This window comes from Prionailurus bengalensis, chromosome B4 (assembly GCF_016509475.1).
Source record: "Prionailurus bengalensis isolate Pbe53 chromosome B4, Fcat_Pben_1.1_paternal_pri, whole genome shotgun sequence".
In the NCBI taxonomy this organism is placed as follows: Eukaryota; Metazoa; Chordata; class Mammalia; order Carnivora; family Felidae; genus Prionailurus; species Prionailurus bengalensis.
In genome coordinates this window covers 138,459,235-138,482,444 of record NC_057358.1, presented here as the reverse complement: position 1 = coordinate 138,482,444, position 23,210 = coordinate 138,459,235, and the positions used below count along the sequence as shown (strand labels likewise).

At 56.2% G+C, this 23,210-nt stretch overlaps 1 protein-coding gene and 1 long non-coding RNA gene across 2 annotated transcripts in view; one reads left to right on the top strand and one right to left on the bottom strand.

Moving 5' to 3' along the window:
* The window catches only part of PPARA (peroxisome proliferator activated receptor alpha), a 66,656-nt gene extending 56,205 nt beyond the window's left edge, over positions 1 to 10,451 (bottom strand). The window contains exons 1-2 of the mRNA XM_043562919.1: positions 10,357 to 10,451; positions 9,213 to 9,362 (exon numbers count right to left, since the gene is read on the bottom strand). The gene's annotated coding sequence lies outside the window, so the exon portion shown is untranslated. The remainder of the gene's footprint in view (positions 1 to 9,212; positions 9,363 to 10,356) is intronic.
* A 2,266-nt stretch (positions 10,452 to 12,717) lies between these two features.
* Positions 12,718 to 14,054, top strand: LOC122472912. Its single transcript, XR_006294552.1, has 2 exons — positions 12,718 to 13,418; positions 13,670 to 14,054. It is a non-coding gene; the product is annotated as an uncharacterized LOC122472912 (long non-coding RNA).
* The last annotated feature ends 9,156 nt before the right edge of the window (positions 14,055 to 23,210 follow it).

The window sequence follows — 23,210 nt, the reverse complement described above, 5'->3', positions numbered from 1 at the left end:
TGCAGGGGGTGATGTGTGTCCCGCCCACCACCCTCTAAAAGACAGTCTCACGCCCTACCTCACCTCCGGGACTTCAGAATGTGACCTTATCGGAAACGAGGTCTTTGCAGATGTAGTTACGATGAGGTCACACTGCAGTGGGGTGGGCCCTTGATCCAATAGGACTGGTGTCACGGGGGAATTTGGATACAGACACACACACACACACACACACACACACACACACACCGAGACCACCGTGTGGTGACAGAGGCAGAGACTGGAGGGATGGGTCTACAAGCCAAACCACACCAAGCCTGACGCCATCACCAGGAGAGAAGGTGAGGAAAGTTCTGCCCCGAGCCTCATGGGGGGAGCAGCAGCCCCGCTGGCATCTGGACGGCCGACGTCCTGCCCCCAGAACTGCAGAGAATAAACTGTCGTTTCAAGCCACCCAGACTGTGGTGCTTTGTTACAGCTGCTCGAGGAGACGGACGCAGACAGGCACGGACCCCTGGCTGAGGAGATGGGCCCAGATCATTCGGGGAGGACCATTCGAGTCTCCTGAGCCCTTACAAGCAGAGAACTCTCTCTGGCTGCGATGAGGCAGAAAGGGACGCCGGAGAGATTCCGGATGTGAGGACAACCCAACCCATGTTGCCGATTTTGACGGTAAAGGGGCCACGAGAGAAGGGATGTGTGAAGCCTCTAGAGGCCGAGAACCACCTCTGGCTGGCGACCAGCAAGGAAACAGGGACCACGGATGACATTCAAAACTCACACAATCATAGGGGTGCCTGGGTGGCTCAGTCAGTTAAGCGTCCGACTTCGGCTCAGGTCATGATCTCGCAGTTGGTGAGTTGGAGCCCCGCATCGGGCTCTGTGCCAACAGCTGGGAGCCTGGAGCCTGCTTCAGATTCTGTGTCTCCCCCACCCTGTCTCTCTCTGCCCCTCCCCAGCTTGCTCTCTGTCTGTCTCTCAAAAAATAAATATAAAAAACAATTAAAAAAAAAAAAAACACCTGACTTCAAACGCATCTCCGTTGTCTGATCTGGGGGGAGCCTAACAGAAAGAGGGCAGTCTGGTATTGGAAGCCAGCCCAACACATCATCACACCCACGGAGGAAGGCGGCCGGGATGATCTCCCAGGCACCTCGGGGAGTCAGTCTGCTCCCACCTGACATGACAGGGCTCATGACAGCCCCCGGCAGGACACCACCACCTCCCTCCCCACCGCCGCAGCCACGAAGCAAGACGCCTGCCTGCCCTCGGAGGCCTTGACATCACTCATCGTATGTTATCCTGGGAAAGGGGCTAGTACTCGTCCAGGGAATAATTTGCCCGGTTGGTTCACTGCTATCAGACCCAACGGTGTCAAGAAAACAGCACACAATCCAGCTCCTGTCCTGTCAAGGTGGCCTTTCAGGAGGCAATTACCATGCTCACAGGATTAAGATAGACTCACTGCACAGAGGGCTTATCTGCTTTTACTGCTGGAAGTTCGGCGGCAAACAGAAGACAGACCCTGCACCTGAACATACAGTGTTTCCTGCATATAGGTCATTAGATGCACGATTAGAGTTAATATTCACCTCAGATCTGAATTCTGCAGAACGAAGCGGGTCAAAAGGATCTCACTTGAGCACTTAATGCCTTTAAGATAATAACCAGAACAAAAATGGGTTCTGAAATCTCTTGGATCATTGTTGTTCACGATTAATCGCCGCTTTCTCGACTTGCTTCCTTTAATGAAAGGACGTTCCGAATTAAAAAAAGTTTGTTTTAATGTTTACTTATTTATTTTGAGACAGCGAGCAAGCAAGGGAGGGGGAGAGAGGGAGAGGGAGAGGGAGAGGGAGAGGGAGAGGGAGAGGGAGGGAGGGAGGGAGGGAGGGAGAGAGAGAGAGAGAGAATCCCAAGCAGGCTCCGAGCTATCAGCATAGAGCCCCATATGGGTCTCAAACTCATGAACCAGGAGATCATGACCTGAGCCAAAATCAAGTCTGACATTGAACTGACTAAGCCACCCAGGTGCCCAGGGAATTCTGAATTTTAAAGACAAATATTTATCGAGTCGTCCATCCAGACCACTGTTAAAACTCTGGCATTATCTGCTTTGGGCCCTGCCTCCCCTCTTAGCCTGGGAGCCCCACTCGTCCAGAAATGCAGTGTTTTCTAAGGGTGACTGTGCGTGCTGTCTTTCGACTGCTTCCTCAGCGCCTAGAACACGGCCTGGCACAAGGTGGGCACTCAGTAAATATTTGCTGAATAAATGCTCAGGCTTAGAAATAAATGACTGAACTACTCAGTGAACAGCTGCTGTGGTGAAGGCGGAATCAGACCAGAGAGGTTCCCAGTGCCGTAAGGTCTGAATACCCGAGGGACAAAATTCTCGTATCTGGTCTGGGGGAAGATCTCGGAAGGCTTCCTGAAGGTGGTGGCACCTGCTTGGGCCATCGGCGAATCTCAGCGGGAGGGCGGCCCTACGGGGGCTTGCAGCTCACTCGGGGGGGGGGGGGCACCGCCCGAGCCAGCAGCACAGTCCTGGGCGATGCTGGGCTGACGGACAGCGAGGCAGCTACGGCTCCGGGCTTTGGGGTCCGCGTCTGGCGGGGACAGCAGCGGTCATCAGGCCGCCACGACGGCGAACCCGTAATGCGTGCATGCTTTGGATGAAAAGCACCGGCCGTCGGAAGTGCTCACATCAGAGGGATACAAGCCGGGCAGGCAATTCAGAGAGGCTTCCCTGAGGAAGCAACTTCAGGCTCGGGTCTCCAGGCAGCGGTCACGGGGGTGAGGGGGGATGCTGAGGGTCCGGGGTAACGGAGCAGCCCAGGCAACAGGAGGAACCTCGGTGCGTGAGAGGGCCTGGGGGTACGGGAGCAATGTCGGCCCCTGCGAGTGAGGCCCGGGCCTTCCCGTGCACCACGGGAGCAGGCGAGTAGGGCTGGGTGAGTCACCGTGAAGGCTGACAGTCAACATAAGCAAAGAAACGCCTACGGACGTCTATTATGTGCCAGCCGCAAGCACCCATGGAAAGCACTGGGAGTCACCCCATTTGTCACTGGGGAAACCGAGGGGCAGGCCAGATGGGCCCGTGCGAGGCGGACAGCCACAGGGCAGGACCCTGCCCTCGTCCCGTCTCCACTGGCCCACCGGGAGGCCGTGTGCTGGCCCAGGAGCAAGGGCTGGACAGTCTGGGTGGGAGGTCCCGGGAGGGTCAGGGTGACGGCCGTCGGGAGGGCGGTGGAAGTCGGACCTGAGGTCAAGCGCATGGGCTTCCAGGGAGGAGGCGAGGCCGGGCGCCCCAGGCAACGGCGGAGACTGACTGCTGGAGCCCGGAGAGGGGCGCCTGGGGCTCTGCGGAGGGCACAAGCCCAGGATCAGAAAGCAAGCGTCTGCTTCCCGGGTCCCTGGGCCACGCAGCTCTGTGGGAGCCAACGTGATGACGGAAGCTGTCTTGGAACAACAGGCGGATGATGTGCCGACACCTCGGCCGGAATTTCACTTCTCATCCCTTAAAAGCAACTCCTTTACTGAGTTCTAAGTTTTGGTTCTTGCTCTTGTCCCTCTGAGACTTTGTTCTCAGAGACGGTGCCAGTTCTGATACCGTATCTGGCCATGGATCTTTCCGGAATACTTTCTAGAGCATGACTTCCGCAAACCTGGAAAGCCCACCTCTGAATGCACTGTGGCTGAGCGCTTCCCCTGCCTTTGCTGTCTCAGTGTGCAAATCGGCCACGGATGTGTCTGCTTTCCTGGCTAACTTCTTCCTTCTAGATTCTTGCTCCTTTACTGTCCTGTGCCCCTGTGAGTATGAAAGACTACCAGCTGTCCTTGAATGTGTCCTTGAATGTGGTTAAAAATTCACCTTCATGTTGGGGCGCCTGGGTGGCTCGGTCGTTGAGCGTCCGACTTCGGCTCAGGTCATGATCTCACAGTCTGTGAGTTTGAGCCCCACATCGGGCTCTGTGCTGATGGCTCAGAGCCTGGAGCCTGCTTCGGATCAGAGCCTGGAGCCTGCTTCGGATTCTATGTCTCCCTCTCTCTCTGCCCCTCCCCCTCTCATGTTCTGTCTGTCTGTCTCTCTCTCTGTCAAAAATAAACATTAAAAAATTTTAAAAAATGTTTTCCAAAAAATTTTTTTAAAAATTTTAATTTTTTCAAAAAAAAAATTGAAAAAAAATTCACCTTCATGTAGATTTCTGACCCAGATGTGAAAAGCTAACTTGGCTGGATTCATCTAAGCTAGAGAACGGAGCAGAAGAAGGCCCATCATTTTGGGGCTCTGGGGTGAAAACAAAGGACCACCTTTTCCCCTCTGCTCGTATGGACATCCTGCTGAACGCCCTCTCCCCCCTGGACGCACACACCGAGGCGGGGACCTTGCCAGCGTTGGATCTTCCTCTTTGGGGTGGTTTCTACCGGCGGCTCCAGCTGTGTGAGCTTCCCGGCTCTCTCGGGACCCCTATCCCTTCACTTGACCCTCCTCCCGCATCTAGAACCTTCTTTCTCGGCGTTGGAGCAGCGCTCCAACGTCTGCGCCCGTGTCCTTGTCTCGTGGCCTGGCACGCGGGTTCTTTTAACCCTGTTTACACTGGTCTTTTCGCCCAAGGAACACTACCTTCAGATGCTGCTACACTCAATACCTTTCTCCTCATACCTCTTATTTTCCAAAGCCTTCTTCCCAGGGCACGGCTCCCCACGAGGCGCGTGCGGTCAGCATCCTCCCACGGCCGAACCTGTTTCTCAGCTACTCGTCCGGTCCCTCCCAGGACTCCTCCCTGAGGTGAACGGATTAGGTTTACTTTCCTGGTCTCAGAAGTACCACAAGACAGAATGTCTTCCCGGGGCGGCTGGATGGCTCAGTCGGTCGAGTGCCTGACTCTTCTTGATTTCGGCTCAGATCACGATCCCAGGGTCGTGGGATCGAACCCCACGTCAGGCTTGGTGCTGAGCGTGGAGCCTGCTTGAGATTCTCTCTGTCTCTCTCTCTCTCTCTCTCTCTCTCTCTCTCTCTCTCTCTCTCAAATAAATAAATAAACTTAAAATGGAAAGTAAGTGGACAGTGAGTGAATAGGACTCTGACCCAGGTGCCAAGCTGTCCTGGAAAATGAGCCAAAAGAGACCGTCGAATTTATCAAATCTCCTCACCCTCCAAGACAGGGGGAGTGTGCTCCTCGTGGAGGTATCCTAACGGATGTCAACTTGTCCAATGATGAAAGCTGCCTGAGATGCTTCAAAAAATTCTCCTGGCAAAAAATACCCCATTTAACATACAGGTGATAGAAGAAAACCTGCTCTCAGATCATCAAGATTTGGTGGCATGTGGATTCTTCAATCCTGTGTCTCACGAGCCGCGTTGCTCAATTGTTGAGCAGGTGTTTAAGTAGTCAGTTAAGGCCGACAACTGACGGCTTAGAATATTTCAGACAGGGACGTATCCACGGGTCAACTTCTAAATGACTGGGTCCGTTTTACTGGAGCTTGGCAATTTGTCACCTCAGTGTGGTTATCACATCACCACAGGCTCATTCAGTTACAAGTGGCTGCAAGAAAACGCGGGGCCTCCCCCACACGTAAAAATGAAAAACAAACAACAAAAAAAAAGGGAACTACAGTGTCCCATTCACTTAAATGTATTATAGTTTCAAATCGTTCACATGAGGCTTCGTCGTCTTTGAGGCAATGAGTCATCCTGCATTTGCTCTCCTAACTTGGACGATTCAAAGTGATTCTTTCCTAAAGGTTGACTTGTGGTCTCTAAGCGAAAGGCGTGGAGCATGCAGATCAGATGCGAAACTGTCCCTCCTCTTTACTTACGAATCCCTGAAAACAGAGCCAACTAGAAGCAGGCAGGTGAGCACAGCGTCCCGGAACACACGGGCATGTAGCCAGGGTTTTCTCCAATTCCTTCTGTGCCTTTCTTCCCCCCGCAGGGACTCCTGCCCTCTTAGAGATGAGCACTCCCCACCCCACACGGGTGTAAACATACCCCTTGCCTAATAAGTCAGTTGTTTGGCATCTGAATCCATGACCTTGCAGAAAGAAATCGCATTCTATTTAATTAGACTCTCGGGCCATCTCATAAAAGGTCTATCGAATACCTAACATACCCCAGACCTAGCGATGAGCGTGGGCAGAATCATTTCAACCGCAACTACCACTTTATAATAGGGATGCAGAGGACACAGCACGAGGCGGCCCAGCACGGGTGCGGCGACACCCGTCTCGTCGGGAGAGAGAGGGTGGTCCGGCCATCCCAGTTTGGGGGGCGGGGGGAAAGCTGCAAAACGTCAAGGGGGGGGCGGGAGGCAGGCCTGCTGTCTGCAGCACCGAGGGGGGTGCCCAACGAAGTCGTGCCCACGTCCGGGAGGATTTCGCCCTCCAAGGATGAGGAACAGACCTTTGCACGACCCACGTACAGCGGAGTAAGGGCCAATGCAAAACGCATCAGCACCAAAAACGTGAGGGCGCGGCCACATTCGGAGAAAGCACAAAACTGCTGGTGACGGTTGTTCTCACTGATGTGGGACTCGTTTACCTACTGAGAAATTCCTCCTAAGAGCCCTCCGGGGCTCTGCACACTTGTCGAAACTTTACAAAGAATCTTCACGTAAGCCACCACCTGTGAGCGTCCCAACCCTTCCGACAGGTGAAGCGGAAAAGAATTCCATTTTCTGATGAGGCAAGAACCGTCCAGACAGGTGGACGAAGACCCCGGGCCTGGCAGGCAGCAGCCGAGGAGCAAGAATCCAAATTGATGGCCTAACGTGATTAATGAGCTAAGGCATTTCCACCGTGCCCAGCAGCAACCTGATGCCAACCGAAATGCTCAAACACTTTTTCGGAAACTACACGACAAGCTCAGAACAGACGCCGCTCCACCACAAAAATAATTGTGACGGGGCTGACCTAGTAGGGAGTAAATTCTTCACTTTACGGAGTGTATACGCTCTTCCAGACGTCGCAACATCACCCCTGCAAGATGTTACATAAGTAAATACTCCAGAGGCAAAGAACAAACACACCTCCCGTAACAACAACAATCAGACCACGTCATGTCTGATTATCCTTAGGACCAGCTGGAAAACTCGCACGCCCGTGCTCTTTTCCAGAAGGTCACGGCATGTCAGCATTAGAAATTCTTGGAAGGGGCGCCTGGTTGAGCGTACGACTCTTGATTTCGGCTCAGGTCACGATCTCATGGTTATATCAAGCCCCACATGGGGCTCCACACTGTGCGTGGAGCCTGCTTCAGATTCTCTCTCTCTCTCTCTCTCTCTCTCTCTCTCTCTCTCTCCCTCCCTCTGCCCCTCTCCACCCCCCCCAATAAATAAATAAATAATATAAAAAAGAAATCCTTGGGAAGAGAAACAGGTTCTTTCAAACACGGTCCACTGGGACATCCTTTTCATCGCCTAGGTTTCCCTAGCCACGTGACATGGCCTTGGAGGTGAACCCACTTGTTCCATGTCAATAACCAGGTTTAAGTAAGAGACGCAGCAAATGTCTACGCCACACACAGAAACTATGCCTTTCTTTGCAACGTTTGTGGAACACTCGAAAGAGGGATTCGGTATCAAGCCACCAAAAACAGAAATAACATTGAGAGGTCCTCAAATTTTAAAAACATTGTTTTCATTTAAAATTAAAAAAAAAAAAATTAGAAAAAAGAAAAGGCAGAAACTACCCAGGCCACACCCGCTCCCTGCACTGCAGCAAAATTAGTTGAAATGTTCAACAAAACCACCAGGCACTTGGAAGGTGAGGCACCTTTAAGAATATTCAGGCGCAGAGACTGTGGGAGAGGAAAAAGAGAAGAGAGGATTTGGTGTGTTTATAATGTGTTTGCACTAAGCAAAGAACCCTTTAGTTAATTAATTTTTTACAATGCTTATTTATTTATTTTGAGAGAGAGCGTGTGCACGAACAGGGGAGAAGAGGAGAGAATCCCAAGCAGGCTCTGCACTGTCAGCACAGAGCCCCATGCGGGGCTTGATCCCACGAACCGTGAGATCATGACCTGAGCCGAAATCAGGAGTCAGACCTTTAGCCGACCGAGCCACGCAGGCACCCCGACATTTTTTTTTTTATTTTTAAGGACTACTGAAAGAATATTTGTCATAGGTACACATGTGCTCACTGCATGCAGGAAAGAGATCACCGGTTGACCAGCAACCAAACAGTAAGATGTTTTGGCAAAAATGGTTTCTCTCTCCGGACTCCCCAGAATCATCTTTTAGGATGAGGAGGACAATCTCCAACTTTCTTTTTTGTATTCTGGCATAAAAGTCAGCTTCACGAGCAGATCTATGGTTGTTCTGCTCAATACTGAACGCATTAGCCCATAGCAGCTACTCAGTAAATATCTGTGGAATGAATAATATATACGTATTACACACCATAATATATAGACACACACACATTAAGGGACTGGCTAAACAGTGGCTGTACCTAAGCACAATGGAATAGTATACGGACATTCAAAATGATGAAGCAGAAACATTTATTTCACACGGCAAGATCTCTCCTCGCCCCATAGTCAATGAAACGGAAGCCGATGACAAAATGGTTTCTATCGAAGAAACACGCCTTTCCTCTCCTGTCAGTCTCTCTCGCTCACGCACAACGTTTAAAAATCTGCTTGCGAGCCTGACAGACATGAGCCGGTAGAAACTATTTCACGATTAGGGGACGTCTCTTAGTATATGTCTAAGATCTGAAAAAAGAGAAAGACATTTTCTCAACTGTGGGTGAACCTGCTTTTGCTTCAGAGTCGCACAGGGAGAATCGTGTCTGCTCCCGGCTGTGCCTGTCCTGCGTGTTGACGGTTCCAGGCCGGAGCCCCCACTGCAGCAAGCTACCTGCCTGATATTCAAAGCAGCCTGAACACGGCAAGGAGCCAGCACGTTTGGGGTTCAGTACTCGTCAGCACCTGTCACCGCACAGTCTGTCAAGGAATAACATTTCCTAACAGTTCCACCGTCCGGTTTCATATCACAAGGAACCGAGCTGCTATAAAGGAATGAAACTCCCAGTGAAACAAACCCAAGAACCGGCAACTGAGCACGGCCCACATTTATCTTACTTTCAAAGCGCGGAAAACATACCCCCAACTTTGCACCACTGAGTAATAATTAACCCCCGGATGGCCAGCGTGTAGGGCAACCAGAAGTAAACACTTAAACATGTCGGTCTGGAAACACGAGCCAATCAAACCTTCTATTTACCTGTGATGACAGCGTCTTAGTGCTGAGCCTGGGTCACCAGGAGCGGTTCCTTCAGGGAGGCAGCGCCTTTCAAGGCAGCCTCGGCAGCAAGAAGGTAAAGGAGGAAATGATGACGATGTGTCCTCTGGATTCTCCCCAACTCTCCACCACCTTGGAAGAGGAAAGTCACCGTGACCCTACTCGGCAGCAGTGGAAAACCCTGTGCCCCCCGCCCCGCGCGCCCTTTCCCAGGCGGCCCCGGGAGAGGAGGGGGGCTCCCCGGTTTGGGGAGGGGAGCCGGGGGAGCCGGGGCTGGGGTGGGCGTGCAGCCCCGAAGGGCCCGGGGCGCCCCGCCAAATCCGAGACGTTACACCACCGTGGACTTTTCTTAGAGAGACGCTTGACACTGACATTGGGGCACGCCGTGCCTCCTTTCAACTTAAGAAGGCGAGGAAAGCACGGGCACGCAGTCGGCCGTCCCGGGTCGGCGTGGGGACAGAGCCCGGCTTCCGGCCCGCACCCCCCGCACCCCCTCCCCCCGGGGCCGCGCGGCCGGGACGCGGGGAGACCGGGGCGCGGAAGCGGCGCGCCGGCCCCGCAGGGCCAGGCTCGGGAGAAACGTGGCGCGGCGCCGCTGCCCCGGGCTCGTCCCGACCGGCCGGGGCGCCGCCTGCGCCGGGGCGCAAAGTGCGGCAGCGACTCCAAGCCGCTCCGCGGGCGAGTTTCTCCCGTCCGCCCGCAGCCGCCGGGCGCGCCGCCTCGGGGGTCCCGGTGTCCCGGCCTGCGGCTACCCAGCCCCGGGGACCCCGGGGGCCTCGGGTGACGCCCCCAGTCGGTGACGCCCCAGCTCGACAGCGCCGAAGGAAGGGCGCGCCCGCGGCCCCCGCCCGGGGGGCCTTCCCTCCCGCGGGACAACCTGTGGACACGGCGTCTCCGGGGCCCCGGGCGCTCGGAGCGAGGCCGGGCAGGGGGCGGTCCCCCCCCCCCCGGGCCCCGGGGATCCCCAGCGGCGGACCCAGCGCGCTCGGCCCGCGCCCCCGGGCCCCGCGCATGCGCCGCCCGGCCCGGCCCCTCCCCTGGCCGCCGCCGCTCCGGGTCCCGAGAAGGGGAGGCCCGGTCCGCGGACCCCCCGCGCGCGCGCGCGTGCCCGCCCGCCCCCGAGCACCTGGGGCCGGTCCGCCGCCTGCGGGTCCCGCCGGGCGAGCGCGCCGAGGGAGGCGGCGCCGGGCAGGGCGCTAGCTGCCGCCGCCTCCGCCCCCGCCGCCCGCTGCCCCCGCCGTGGGGCCGCCGCGTCCCCTGCCCATGCCCGGCGCCGCCTCCCCGGGCCCGTGCCAGCCGCGCCCCCCGCGGCACGCGCCGCCCCTCGGCCCCCCGCCCCGGCCCGGCTGCGCGGGCGGCTCGCGCGGGTGGCCCCCGGAAGCTCCGCCCCGCCCCGGGCCCCCGGCCTTGCTCCGGGCGGGACACACCCCCCTGGCGGCGGCGCCCGATTGGCTGCCCGCCGGGTCGGAGGCGGGGCCGCGGCCCCGGAGACTCCCACCTCGTGCCCGGCGGCGGCCGCACCGGTGGGGAAACTGAGGCCGGGGTCACCGGGCGGGCGGGTGCCGCGCCACGGGGGAGGGGGGGGGACAGCGCGTGCGCCTGGGGGTAGGCGCGCGTCCGCGCCCGCGCGCCGGGTGGGGCTGCAGTCGCGGCGGGGGCCGGCGCGAGGCCGCGGGACCCTGGAGGTTCCCGCCCGGCGCCCGGGCCACGCTGGCGAGGCCCCTCCTCCTCCCTCGGGAGCCCTGGCCTCCGCCGAGCCGGTCTAGGCCCGGGCCGAGGCGCGAGCGCCCTGGAGTCTCGGGGTGCCCGGGGTGGGAGGGGGGCGGGGGGGGGGAAGGACCGGTCCCGAGGACCCCAGGATTCAACAGAAGGAGAAAGAGAACACGAGCTGGGAGGACGCGTCAACAGGTGGCGGAGGTGCCCCGGCGGGGCGGGCGGGGGACAGAGAAGGGTGAAGGGCAGCGGGGACAGCGTGGAGAAGCGCTGTCAACCCCGACCACCCGCCCCGCACCCACACCCGCACCCGGACCGAGGGAGAGCCGTGCCCCCTCCCGCCGTGCGTCGGGGGTGAGGGGCTGACTTTGTGCCCAGCCAAGGCGCTGGGCCTCTGCCAGCGCAGGGGGAGGTCGCGGCCCGGCAGCCAATGACGAGGAGCAGGGGAGAGAGCTGCAAAGCTGCTCTGTTTGCGCGGCGACACACGGAATGCACAAAGCCCCCGGTGCCAGCGCATCAGGACACCCCTCCCTTGGGAACGAAATGTGTGCTATGCCAGCTTCCCTCCCTGCCCTCCCGCTGCTCCTGCCACTGTTCTATTTGTAGCGGCGAGCGCCCAGGAGGACCTGCGCAGGGCAGGATACCCAGCTCCCAACAAATCCCCGCATTACGCAGAGACTCTGGAGCCCAGGCCGTACCTGGCCCTTTCACAGACGTCTCTTCAACTCACCCGTGTTGATGGGCCCCTAGGTGTGGTGAACTTTGCCCCGCCCTGCAGACACCCACATGGAACCTTCCCGCTCTGAGAGGGACAAGCCCAACTTTTATTACTAACGCAGCTAGGAGCCACACAGCGCTGGGTGTCATGGATATAGCGGTGAGGCAAGTACAGAGCTCATGTCCTCACGAGGACAGCCAAGTTCAAAGACGTCACCTGACACGCTCCAGATCCCAGGCTGTGAAAAACCGAGGATCCAAATGCAGGGGTGTTGGCTTCTCTTCCCAGGTCCGCTGTGATGGTCGGCCATAAGTCCCGTTCAACCAGGCAGCTGGAAAGATCTGGTGAAAAATCGTTTCCGGTGAGGACAAAGGAAGCCGGGCTCAACAGAGTAGCGTTTACACCTGGCAGACATGGAGAAATTATATTCTTGGGGCTCCCAAGGTTTTAGGGAGACAAATCCTGTTTTTCATGCCTGTGTTCGAAGTTGTCACTTTTGAACCGAGTTGTCGCTTCTGAACAACAGCTTCCCCTTCCCTCCCTCCCCCCAGGTACAAACAGCTCCATGAAACAGCTCCAAGCATGGGGGCAGGGGTGTGGGTTCCTGTTTGCCATGAGGAACCCGTCACACACATCCCCCATAGGAGAAACTGTCACAAAGGATACGGCCCCCAGCTCTTGGAAGTCTCTCCCTCCCTCTGTCCTTACCACCAGTGTCGCAGAATGTGAGCCATGCAACAGAACAGAGACGGCTTCCTTTGCAGGACTGAGCAGAAATCTGTATCTTCAGAGACACATTAATGCCCTTGCCAATGTGTCTGAGCCCCACCTGAGTCCCTCTGGAGCCTCACTAAATACTAGGAGTGTCGGGGGTACACAGCTTCTCTTTGGTGCTGATGCTGTTTTAGCATTTCTTGCTTTTTTTTTTTTTTTAATGTTTTTAATGTTGATTTATTTTTGAGGGACAGAGACAGAGTGTGAGTGGGGAAGGGGCAGAGAGAGAGGGAGACACAGCATCCGAAGGAGGCTCCGGGCTCCGAGCTGTCAGCACAGAGCCCGACGCGGGGCTCGAAGCCACGGACCGTGAGATCACGACCTGAGCCGAAGTCGGACGCTTAACCACTGAGCCACCCAGGTGCCCCTGTTTTAGCATTTCTACTCACAGTTTCTAATCTTAAAGATGTTCAGAGACATAACTTATTATTGTGCCCACATTACAACCGGGAGGCCAAGGCACAAGAGAAGTCCCTTGTCACATAGGCCAGTTGCAGAGCCCAGGTTAGGAGGTGGGTCTGTGGAACCCACACCTGGTGAGCCGCTCCTGGATGAACCAACTTGCCTGATCTCACCAGAGATGTCGAGGCTCTCCCCTTGGCTTCTGGGGGGAGAATCAGGGTGTTGGGGCATGGGGGGGGAGGGAGCTGGACGAGGCTCCTGCCACTTGATGCAGGCAGTGGGTTAGACCCTGAACTTGTAAGAAGGTGCCATCAGCCACCTGTGTTTGGAGAGAATGTGAGACCTGACTGCTGGCCCCAAGCCCTGTGGGGGAGAGCACCCCCAGTGGGGCTGGGGGTGCAGGCCAGGGTCTGTCTGTTTGCCCTACAGCTTAGGTAAGCCCTTTTCCAGGAACCGAGGCCTCTACAGGTCACCTGTTTGCCCTTTGTTGATCTGCAAAGCCTCTGATGAGACGGACTTTGTGCTTGGGAGTGTCATCAGCCAGGGCAGTGGCCCCTGATCTCCTGGAAACCTGCCCTCAGGTCAGATGGTGGAAATCGATGGGGGCAGGGAACACAGACAGAGAAAGGGAGAGTTCACTGCTGGCCGGGACAGAGCTGCCCCGTGGCCCGCGGCTGGGCCTCGGTGGGAGGCCGACCGAGGGCACGTACGTGGCTGCCATCCTAGTAATGACAGCAAAGCCTCACGGGTCCAGAGAAAGAAGTCTTGTCACGTTAAGGCATGGAACTCACAGCAGTCCCACGAGGCAGCTAGGTTCCTCTCCGTTTTACAGATGAAGAAGCCAAGGGCCGGAAATGATATCGTGTGGCTGAGATCTCCAGGAGGGGGCAAGAACCGGGCTGTCAGAGTCCACATCCGTTCTGCCATCTGTACCAGCCCCCGGGTACCCCCAGAGGTGGGCTGTCTGGTCCAGAAGCCAGCGCTCCCCTGGCCCGATAACCCAGCTGTCTCTGGCAGGTGCAGGACCACGGTATTAGGGATCGGTCTCCGCCCCAGCACCGTGGGGTGGCAGAGCATGTGCGGAAGCCCGTGGCAGGAGAGAGGGGCCGTGTTCAAGGGGAGAGAGTGGAAATGGCCCAAGACCCGCAGACGTGGCCCGGAGGGGAGTTCGGCTCGATTCCGTCAGATTTGTAAAAATAATAAATGATACGTGCTAACCGATTGCCATTACTGAACCGGCCCCGGCCGCCGTTTACGGGCTGGCTTTGCCAGAGGCTCCGCCTCAACGTGGGTCTCTGTCTCCGATCAATCTGTCTCTGTCGTTCTTGAGAAGCCCGAGGCAGCGAGGCTGCCCTCCCCCTCCCTCCCCAGCAGCACTCGCTAGGCCTTCCCCGGATGGCTTCAGCTCCTTAGGATGGGGGCCGGGTCGCTGATGTCTTTCGTCCAGTTTAGAGCAGTGGGCTTGGAGCTTCGGGACCCGTGTGACCCAGTAGGTCAGAGCCTCGCCATAAAGCATGATGCATAGGTGAATTTCCTTGATGGAGGATATTCCACTCTGCCGGATACGGGGTTCGCCATCACCTGAGTCCGGTAGGGAATTACACTGTCGTGGGTGGGCAGGGTCAGGGGGAGTGCAGACATGAGACACGGGATGTTGGACACAAACGCGTTACAAATACAGGGATATATGCACATCACTGCCTCTGCCTCGGACAACCCCGATAACCCCCGTGGAACCAGCAGACATTAGGAATCCAATAGATCTACGGGCGCCTGGGGGGCTCAGGAGGTGGAGCGTCCGACTTCGGCTCAGGTCAAGAGCTCACCGTTTGTAGGTTCGAGCCCCACGTCGGGCTCTGTGCCGACAGCTCGGAGCCGGGAGCCTGCTTCGGATTCTGTGTCTCCCTCTCTCTCTGCCCCTCCCCACCTCTCCAAAATAAATAAACATTAAAAAATTAAAAGAAACAAAGGAATCTAACAGATCTAGAGTCAACACCTGGCTCTACCTTTTATTCATACCATAACCTTGGACAGATCACCTGACCTCTGGACCGAACTTCTTCGTCTATAAAATGGGGCAGCGATGGTTATCTCCGTGGGCCCTGGGGTGAGAATTAGGAGGGAGTGTGCAGGAAGTGCAGGCACAGGACCTGATAGGCGAGTCGTAGTAGTCGAAATTTGGCGACCTTTGGCCTGAGGGCTCTGCCAAGGGTCACCTCCTCCAGGAAGCCTGCTTGGCCTCCATCTCACCGGCAAAGCTGCCCCCACCTCCCCTGTGGCTTTTGTCTCGTTTAGCACTGTCTACAAAGGTGCCCCTCCCCTTGCCTGCCTCACCACTCCAGTGAGCTGGCATTGCCTGGGCCCTCAAACCTCTCCGACAGCAGGCAGAGTGCCTTTTTTTTTTTTTTTTTTTTTTTTTTTTTTTGCTCCCTCCTGGGACCCTCAGGTCTACCCTGGTATCTGGGTTTTACAGCTGAGTCCTTCCGGCTCGTCGAGGCAGCATGGACAGGAGCCCAAGTAGTGTGCAGGCCCCCCCCACCCCGCCGGCTTCGGCTTCAAGCCTCCGGACAGAGCTCCCCGATGCAGGGGGTTGGCCCGATGCAGCTCTTCACCCGGCACAGGGCCCGGGACGCACAAGGCTCCCTAAATGTGCAAGAGAACGGCCAGGATGTTCTACGGGCATCTCTAGGCCTTGGTTGTCACTGAAATGAGAAAGTGGACCACAGTCCCCAGTCCTCTGCAGGGACTGACCACGTTTGCCAAATATTCCTGGTCGGCAGAAGACAGGGCAGCAAAGCAAGAGCATTATGGGGTTTGCTGTAAAGCTTCATCTAGTCACTTTAAAGAAATATCCCTTTTTAGGGGCGCCTGGGTGGCTCAGTTGGTTGAGCGTCTGACTTCGGCTCAGGTCATGATCTCGAGGCTCGTGAGTTCAAGCCCCACGTCGGGCTCTGTGCTGACAGCTCGGAGCCTGGAGCCTGCTTTGGATTCTGAGTCTTCCTCTCTCTCTGCCCTTCCCCCGCTCTCACTCTGTCTCTCTCTCAAAAATGAATAAAGATTAAAAAAATAAATTTAAAGAAATATCCCTTTTGTCCCTGAGAGTATGTCCTTTACGCTCTTGTGTTGTTATTGAAAATGCCACCCCCCCTTTTTAAAGTTTATTTATTTATTTTGAGAGCGAGAGAGAGAGAGAGAGAGAGACCACAAGCTGGGGAGGGGGGGCAGAGAGAAGGAGAGACAGAATCCCAAACAGGCTCCGCACCATCCGCGCAGGGCCCGTTTCGGGGCTGGAACTCACGAACCGTGAGATCACGACCTGAGCCGAGGACAAGAGCCGCCCCCACGTCAGTCCCCAAAGCCGTTTAAAACATTGTTGGTTTGGAAAGCCCAAAGTCCGGGGCCTGCTGGCCCAGATGGGCTCTGTTTACTGGTAAACACAGAGCATGTTGCGAAGGCCTCCTGACATTTTTCCAGTCTTTCTGTGCCCGGCTAGCTCTCTCCTCCAGATTGACTTATGGTATTTATTTGCAAGTCAACATTCTGGGCTGTGTTGGGACTTGCACGTGGAGTATACGATCCTACGTGAGGGCCTGATTTTGATCTTTGACAAATCGAGGGAACGGGGTGTGGGCGGCTGGCTGCCTTGGGAGCCCTGGGGAGTTACACCCACGTGGGGGCCTGGCTCACAAGCCATCAGGCAACCTGGGGTGGGGGGAGCAGGGAAAGGTTCCCTCTGCTTGGGAGCCTGGGGTGTGCAGGGCAAGGAGCTGGCTGGAGGCAGAAAGAAGGCTGAATTCCTTCCACACGTGCGTGAAGGCGATCATGGGAACAGCCTCTAGAAGGTGACGGTGCCGTGGGGCAGGACACCAGAGCAGCACCCTGGCGGGTGGGGTTTGTAGATGGCTGGTGGGAAAACCAGGCCCCGGGTGGGGTGGTGAGGGGACCGTCAACTTACCCCTTCATTTCTCCACGTGGAGAAGCAGCGTCTGAGCAAAGTGTGAGTGCTGAGTCTAATTTCATGCATTTCTTTAATATTCATTTATTTTTGAGAGACAGAGGCAGAGCGTGAGCGGGGGAGGAGCAGAGAGAGAGAGGGAGACACAGAATCCGAGGCAGGCTCCGGGCTCCGAGCCGTCAGCACAGGGCCCGATGCGGGGCTCGAACTCACGGACCGTGAGATCATGACCTGAGCCAAAGTCGGACGCTTAACCGACTGAGCCACCCAGGCGCCCCTAGTGCTGAGTTTAATTTTTTTTTTTTAATTTTTTTTCAACTTTTTTATTTATTTATTTATTTTTGGTACAGAGAGAGACAGAGCATGAACGGGGGAGGGGCAGAGAGAGAGGGAGACACAGAATCGGAAGCAGGCTCCAGGCTCTGAGCCATCAGCCCAGAGCCTGACGCGGGGCTCGAACTCCCGGACTGCGAGATCGTGACCTGGCTGAAGTCGGACGCTTAACCGACTGAGCCACCCAGGCGCCCCTAGTGCTGAGTTTAATTTGAAAACAACCCTCCCCCACCCCAGAAAACACAATCTAGTATGGCTAAGCAGGTGCCCAGGACTGGGCTGGCGCTTTCCACACAGGACTCCTGTTTCACTGGCCGGCGACCCCCTGATTTCCCCGTGCGAGAGCAAGGCAGTCTCTGGGCTCCTGCAGACTTGCCAGAAAGTTCCCCCATGCCACCTTGTTTCCCACTGTCTGGTGTGTGTGGCCTTCGGGCCCCCTGCTTCACACGAGGGAGAGCCTCCCAGTAGAAACCTGGTACCTTGACTTCTGTCCTCACATGTCCCGCTCCGCCAAGGTCAAGGCCCCAACTTTCCAGATTGGCAAAGGCCCTCAGGACAAAAAGGCTGTTGCAACCTCTCTCCTTGCCTGCTGTCCCTCCCACGCCAAACTTGGCCTGGAGGTGTGCCACTATTTTGGCCACTTTTAGAGGTTTTTAACATAATTTGTAAGCACTTTAAATTTTTTTTTTAATGTTTATTTTTGAGACAGAGAGAGAGAGCACACACGAGTGGGGTAGGGGCAGAGAGAGAGACACACAGAATCCGAAGCAGGCTCCAGGCTCCGAGCTGTCAGCACAGAGCCCGACGCGGGGCTCGAACTCACAAATGGTGAGATCATGACCTGAGCCGAACTCGGACACTCAACTGACTGAGCCACCCAGACGCCCCAGCATTTTTTAATACATTTTTAAAAACTTATTTCTAGAGAGAGAATTGATCCAAATAACCTTGCCCGCCATTGCCTCAATCATCGATGATATTTATGTATCTTTTGGTTCAGATGTTAAGCACGGGGACCTGGCTGTCCCTTATGCTGGGTGCATCCCTGCCTTGCCTGGCACGGGAGCAGTGGTCACTAATCAGGGGTTACACCTTAAGAGTGGCGTCGATCCGGAGCAAAGCAGTTCACTGCCGTCCTTCCTGGACAGAGGGTCCGGTGCCCAGGCTCTCTCCTTGCTTGGCTGCCCAGTGAGGTCATCGACAACATGCCTACTGTGCACAGGGCTCTTCGGCCTCAAGTGGGCCTGCAGGCTTGTGGTCTGCTCCCTGCTCCCAGGGTTGGCAGCCACAGAGGGGCTGAGCCATAGCCCTGAGCCGCCAGCCCGGGAGCCGCGGGCCTGGCCCCAGCGCCCGCCGGCCCGGCTCACGTGTCCTTGCTTTTTCCACTGTGCCCACCGCTCCCCTCCTGGGCTCTGTGACCTTGGACAGCCACAACCGCCCTACGTCCGTTCCTGACTGTAAACTGAGAGGCTGGGCTGGCTGATCTCAAACGTCCCCCGCCAGCTGGGGACTCTGAGTCGTGCCTGGGGTTGTGACTGGGACATGCCCCAGGAGCCAGCTGCCAGGGCCCACGAGGGAGGCATTTTTTCCTGCCTCGCTGGGGGGGAGCAGACACATGACTATCCGGGCTGAGCGCTTGCCGTGAATTACGATCAGTGGCTCGTGCTCTGTGCTTTGGAAATGCGTTCGGGACCGACCTCCAGGCCTGGGATCATCGGAGCCTGTGGCCTGGTTGGGGAACCAGCTCCCTTTTTCTGCTGGCACCCCCCGGGCCAAGGCAGGTCAGTGGGAAGCCACCCACCTCTGTCTTCTGCAAACACAGAGTAGGAGGGCGGCTCCACGTCGTGTCCCAATCACATCCCACGGAGGGGACACTCACTGTGGCCTCCTATCGTCCAGCTTGCTCTTCCCGTGGGTCTCCCAGTCGCTTGCTGCTTTGGTCCAAAAATAGTGCTTCTTGTTGGAAACAGCGGAGGTGATAGATCCTGACATAAGATGGAGGGGTTCCTGGATGGGGCATGCTCTGGCGGCACAGCGGGAACCCGGGGCTGGGTTGTCCTCACTCGGGCACCCGGGTGTTAGGGAAACAGGAGGCCGGTTCCCACCCAGACCTGGGCCTCTTTGCCCAGTCGCTTCGGCCCCCTCCGGAAGGGAACCTGAGAGGTCGGCCCGTGGCAGAGCGGGGCGGGGGTAGCTCTTGGCAGGACCCGAGGTCCAGCTGGAACTTTCTGGACTGGAGGAAAGGGCAGGACCCCCCGTGGAATCCTCACTGGGCCCCCCGGGGCCGGGTACGGGCCCTGAAAGGAAGATTCAGCCAGCCGTGTGGGTGACACGGGGCTCACCCTGAGAGAGGCTCCCCGTCCTTAGCACCCTTTTGGTCAGGGCACCGAGGTCACGCGGGTCTGAGCACTAGCTTTTCCTTGCGCAGGGCACCACCTCTTTCAGGAAGGCCTCCCTGATCTCCTCTCTCCGGGCCCTGTTTCTCCACTGTGTTTCATCAGCCCCAGGGCCTCTGCGGATCTTCCTGGGTCCTACATGCCTGTTTCCTAGTCTATCTCCGCGAGACTGGAAGCTTCTTGGGGTTTAGGATCTTATCTGAGGTTATTAATAAAAACAAGAACAGCACAGGGGCGCCTGGGTGGCTCAGTCGGTTAAGCATCCAACTTGCTCAGGTCATGAGCTCGCGGTTCGTGAGTTCAAGCCCCGTGTCGAGCTCTGTGCTAACAGCTCAGAGCCTGGAGCCTGTTTGGGATTCTGTGTCTCCCTCTCTCCCTGCCCCTCCCCTGCCCTCTCTCTCTCTCTCTCTCTCTCAGGAAATGAATAAACATTAAAAAAAATTTTTTTGAAATGACAGTATAAAAAAATTACCCTTTTTTTTTGGTATTTTGCCTCCTACATGTTCAGATTTAACAAGGCCCAGCTATTTTGTGCAGGAGTCTCCCTAGCATTGCAATATTATTTTGTAATGAAATCTATCACATAGGTGCTGTGTAATTTTGCCTGTTTTTAGGGTGATACATATGACATCAACCGTGTTTGAATAAACTTTTTATTTTTTTACACAGTCATTTTTTTGTCGGGGTAAAATATTCATCAGATAAAGTTTGCCATTTCTAAGTGTGTGGTTCCATGGCATGAACTTCCATATCGCCGCGCAAACGTTACCACGGTCTGTCTCCTTTCCTCTTTCCCAACGGAAACTCTGTCCCCACGAAACACTCGCTCCCCACTTCCCATTCAGGAGTTTTAGTTGCTGTAAAAGAGATTTGGGAACATTCGGTGGAATCAGAGATCTGCGGCTGAGATAGGGTCCCATCACGGTTAACTTCCGGATGCGAAATACTGCTGTGGTTGTGGAGGACAGACATTCCCAAAGATTTTGTTTTCATGACTCCTTTGTGCTCTTAAAAGCTATTGAGAACCCCAAGACATTTTGCTTACGTGGGCTATCCTCGTCGGTATTTCCAAGGATTTGAATTAAAATGAAAAAAAAAAAAACACCAACCCCCTTTAAATATTTACTAATTCATATAAAAATAAGAAGCCCTGCATATATGAAATTTAAAACATTTTTTGCACGCTGATTATATTCTTCAGAGCCCCCCCAAATTGTTTAAAGCATTTTTGTAAGGCTCTTGAACGTCTGGTTTAATAGGCAGTGGCTGGGATCTCACCAGCTTCTGAGTCTTGTCTGCTGCCTTGTGTTGTTTCTGGCGATGTCTGTGAAGAAAATCTTAGCCTCACGCATGGTCGGGGAGAGAGGCGATTTAATAGTTTTTTCAGGTAAGTGTGGGTATTTGATCCTGAACCTAAATTCAGCACATGAGTGTTTCTTTTCAATTTTTCTTTTTAAATTTTCTTGATGATTTAATTTTAGAGAGAGCACGAGCAAGGGGGGTGGGAAGAGAGAGAGAGAGAGAGAGAGAGAGAGAGAGAGAGAGAGAGAGAATGAATCCCAAGCAGGCTCCACGCTCAAAAGGAGCCCTACACAGGACAGGGCTCAATCCCACGCCCCTGGGATCATGAGTTGAGCTGAAATCAAGAGTCGGACGCTCAGCCAACTGAGCCGTGGCTCCCCTGCTGTGGCTCCTGAATGGTGGATAGGCTACCCTGGAGGGAAAGCCAGTCTGCACCCCAGAGCCCATGGGCCCACCTCCCAGAGGACTTCCCGCCACCTGGGCAGGCCCCTTGGGTGGCGCTGCATTGGCAAGACCCAGGGAGATGCCCTGGTTCAACCCGCCCTCCAACCCCCCGTTATGCGGGTGAGGAGACAGTGGCCCGGGGAAGGACCGGCCAGCTGGGGAGGCCCGCCTCCTGGCTCACTGCCGTTTCCACACCTTCTGGCAAACGCCAAGTGATGTAGGTACAGGCGATGTTTCTGGAACCTCCTATGTAGCTGCGGAGGGACTGGCCGCTTGGGTCAGCGGTCAGGACACCGTCCACCTGTCTGTCGCCCCTTCCTGAGGACACCGTTTCTTGCACAGGCCCCGGTCGCATGGTGGGGGATGGGAGGGCAAGGAGGAGGTCCCCATCGCCTTGGTCCACGTAGGGCTTTTCCTTGGATTCGACCGGTTTACAAGAAAGGCCTGGAGTGTCCTTCCGTGTCAGGTCCTCCCATGTCTTGCGATGTCAGAGGCGTGGAATGCGCACTTGTTGGATGACGAATCATCTGTCGGTCGACTGGTGGAGGAGAGATTGAATCAGAATTTCTACCCCCTGGCTCTCTCAAAGCCATTTTGCTCTGTTAACATATAATGGAAGGGGTATTTATTTCAAAACAGTAACAAGAACTTGGCCCCTGCAGGCTGTGTGACCTTGCCCGGTGGGCACAGCCAGCCCCCAGCTGCGGGAGGGAAGGGCCCCTGGAGGCCAAGCCTGGCACCTGAGTGAGCTACTCCAGCTGCTTCGACCGCTGCCCCCAGGGCAGAGCTGGGAGCTCCCCGAGGCCCAGTCTCTACCTCCTCCTCCAGCAGGGGAGAAGAAGACTGGAGGGCTGCGGGACTCTGCAGGGGGGTGAAGGCTACATGGCCCTCTCAGCTCAGGACCCCGCAAACCACCCAGGGCGTGTACATGCGTGTGTGCCTGCCTGCATGACTGTGTGTGGTGCACGCCTGTGTGCAAACGTGCACGTCTGTGAGTATATTCTGTGCTCGAGCACGTGCACGGATGCATCGGTGTGCCTGCAAGCCCGTGTGCGTGAGCATACGCACCTGTATGCACGTGTGTGCCCTGTCTGTGTGTGTGTGCACGTGCACGCATTTGCGTGTGGTGTGCATTCACAGCTGTGCGTGTGAGCCTATTTGTGGGCGTTCACGTCTCCGTGTGTGCACGCGGGTGAGTGTTTCGTTTCCTCCCTGGGGCCCCCCTGAGTGTTGTGGAAATTGGGGGGGCGGTGTGCAAAGGCAGAGAGCGGCTGGCTTGGGCCTGGTCCTGCCCTTTACTCACCCACAGTCTGCTCAGATCAGAGGACCTTGGGACCTTGCACTCTGCAAAGCCATGGTCAGCCGGGTAGGATATGCTTCCCAGGAACACGCTGCCAGCACCTTTGACCGTCTCTGTTTGCTTATTTCCATCTTGACCTCATCTTGCCTGTGTTGTTTTTGGTTTCTAGCCCTTTCTAAGAGCCAGCCACAATGCTGTCCCTGGGGGACCTCCATCTTCCAGTTGCACAGGGAGGCGTCCCCACCCCATCGAGGGCACCAGGTGCAGCTTGCTCCAGGCCTGACCTCGGGGAGATGACCTTCCCTGGTGATCCACCTTCCCCGTGGCCACTGAGGTCGCTGCCTGGCGTCCTTCCCCCTGGGCCCTGGGGGGCTTGTCTTTGAGGCTCAACCATAATGCGAACAGAACAGCCACCGGTTTCCCTATCGTTTGCTCCACCGGAAACAAAGACAGGATTGTAAGGGCTTGTGGGAAAGGGCAGCAGTTCGTGTGGCACAAAGAATTTATTTTTTCCTTCCCTGATCTGAGCCCTATCACCAGGCCCCTGGCTGCCTGGGAAGCTGCTGTGGGAGAAGGCTGCTCAGGTGGTGTGGGTGGCCCCTGTTGCCCCCAATGTGCCTCGGGGGCGACTGTTCTGTTCTGG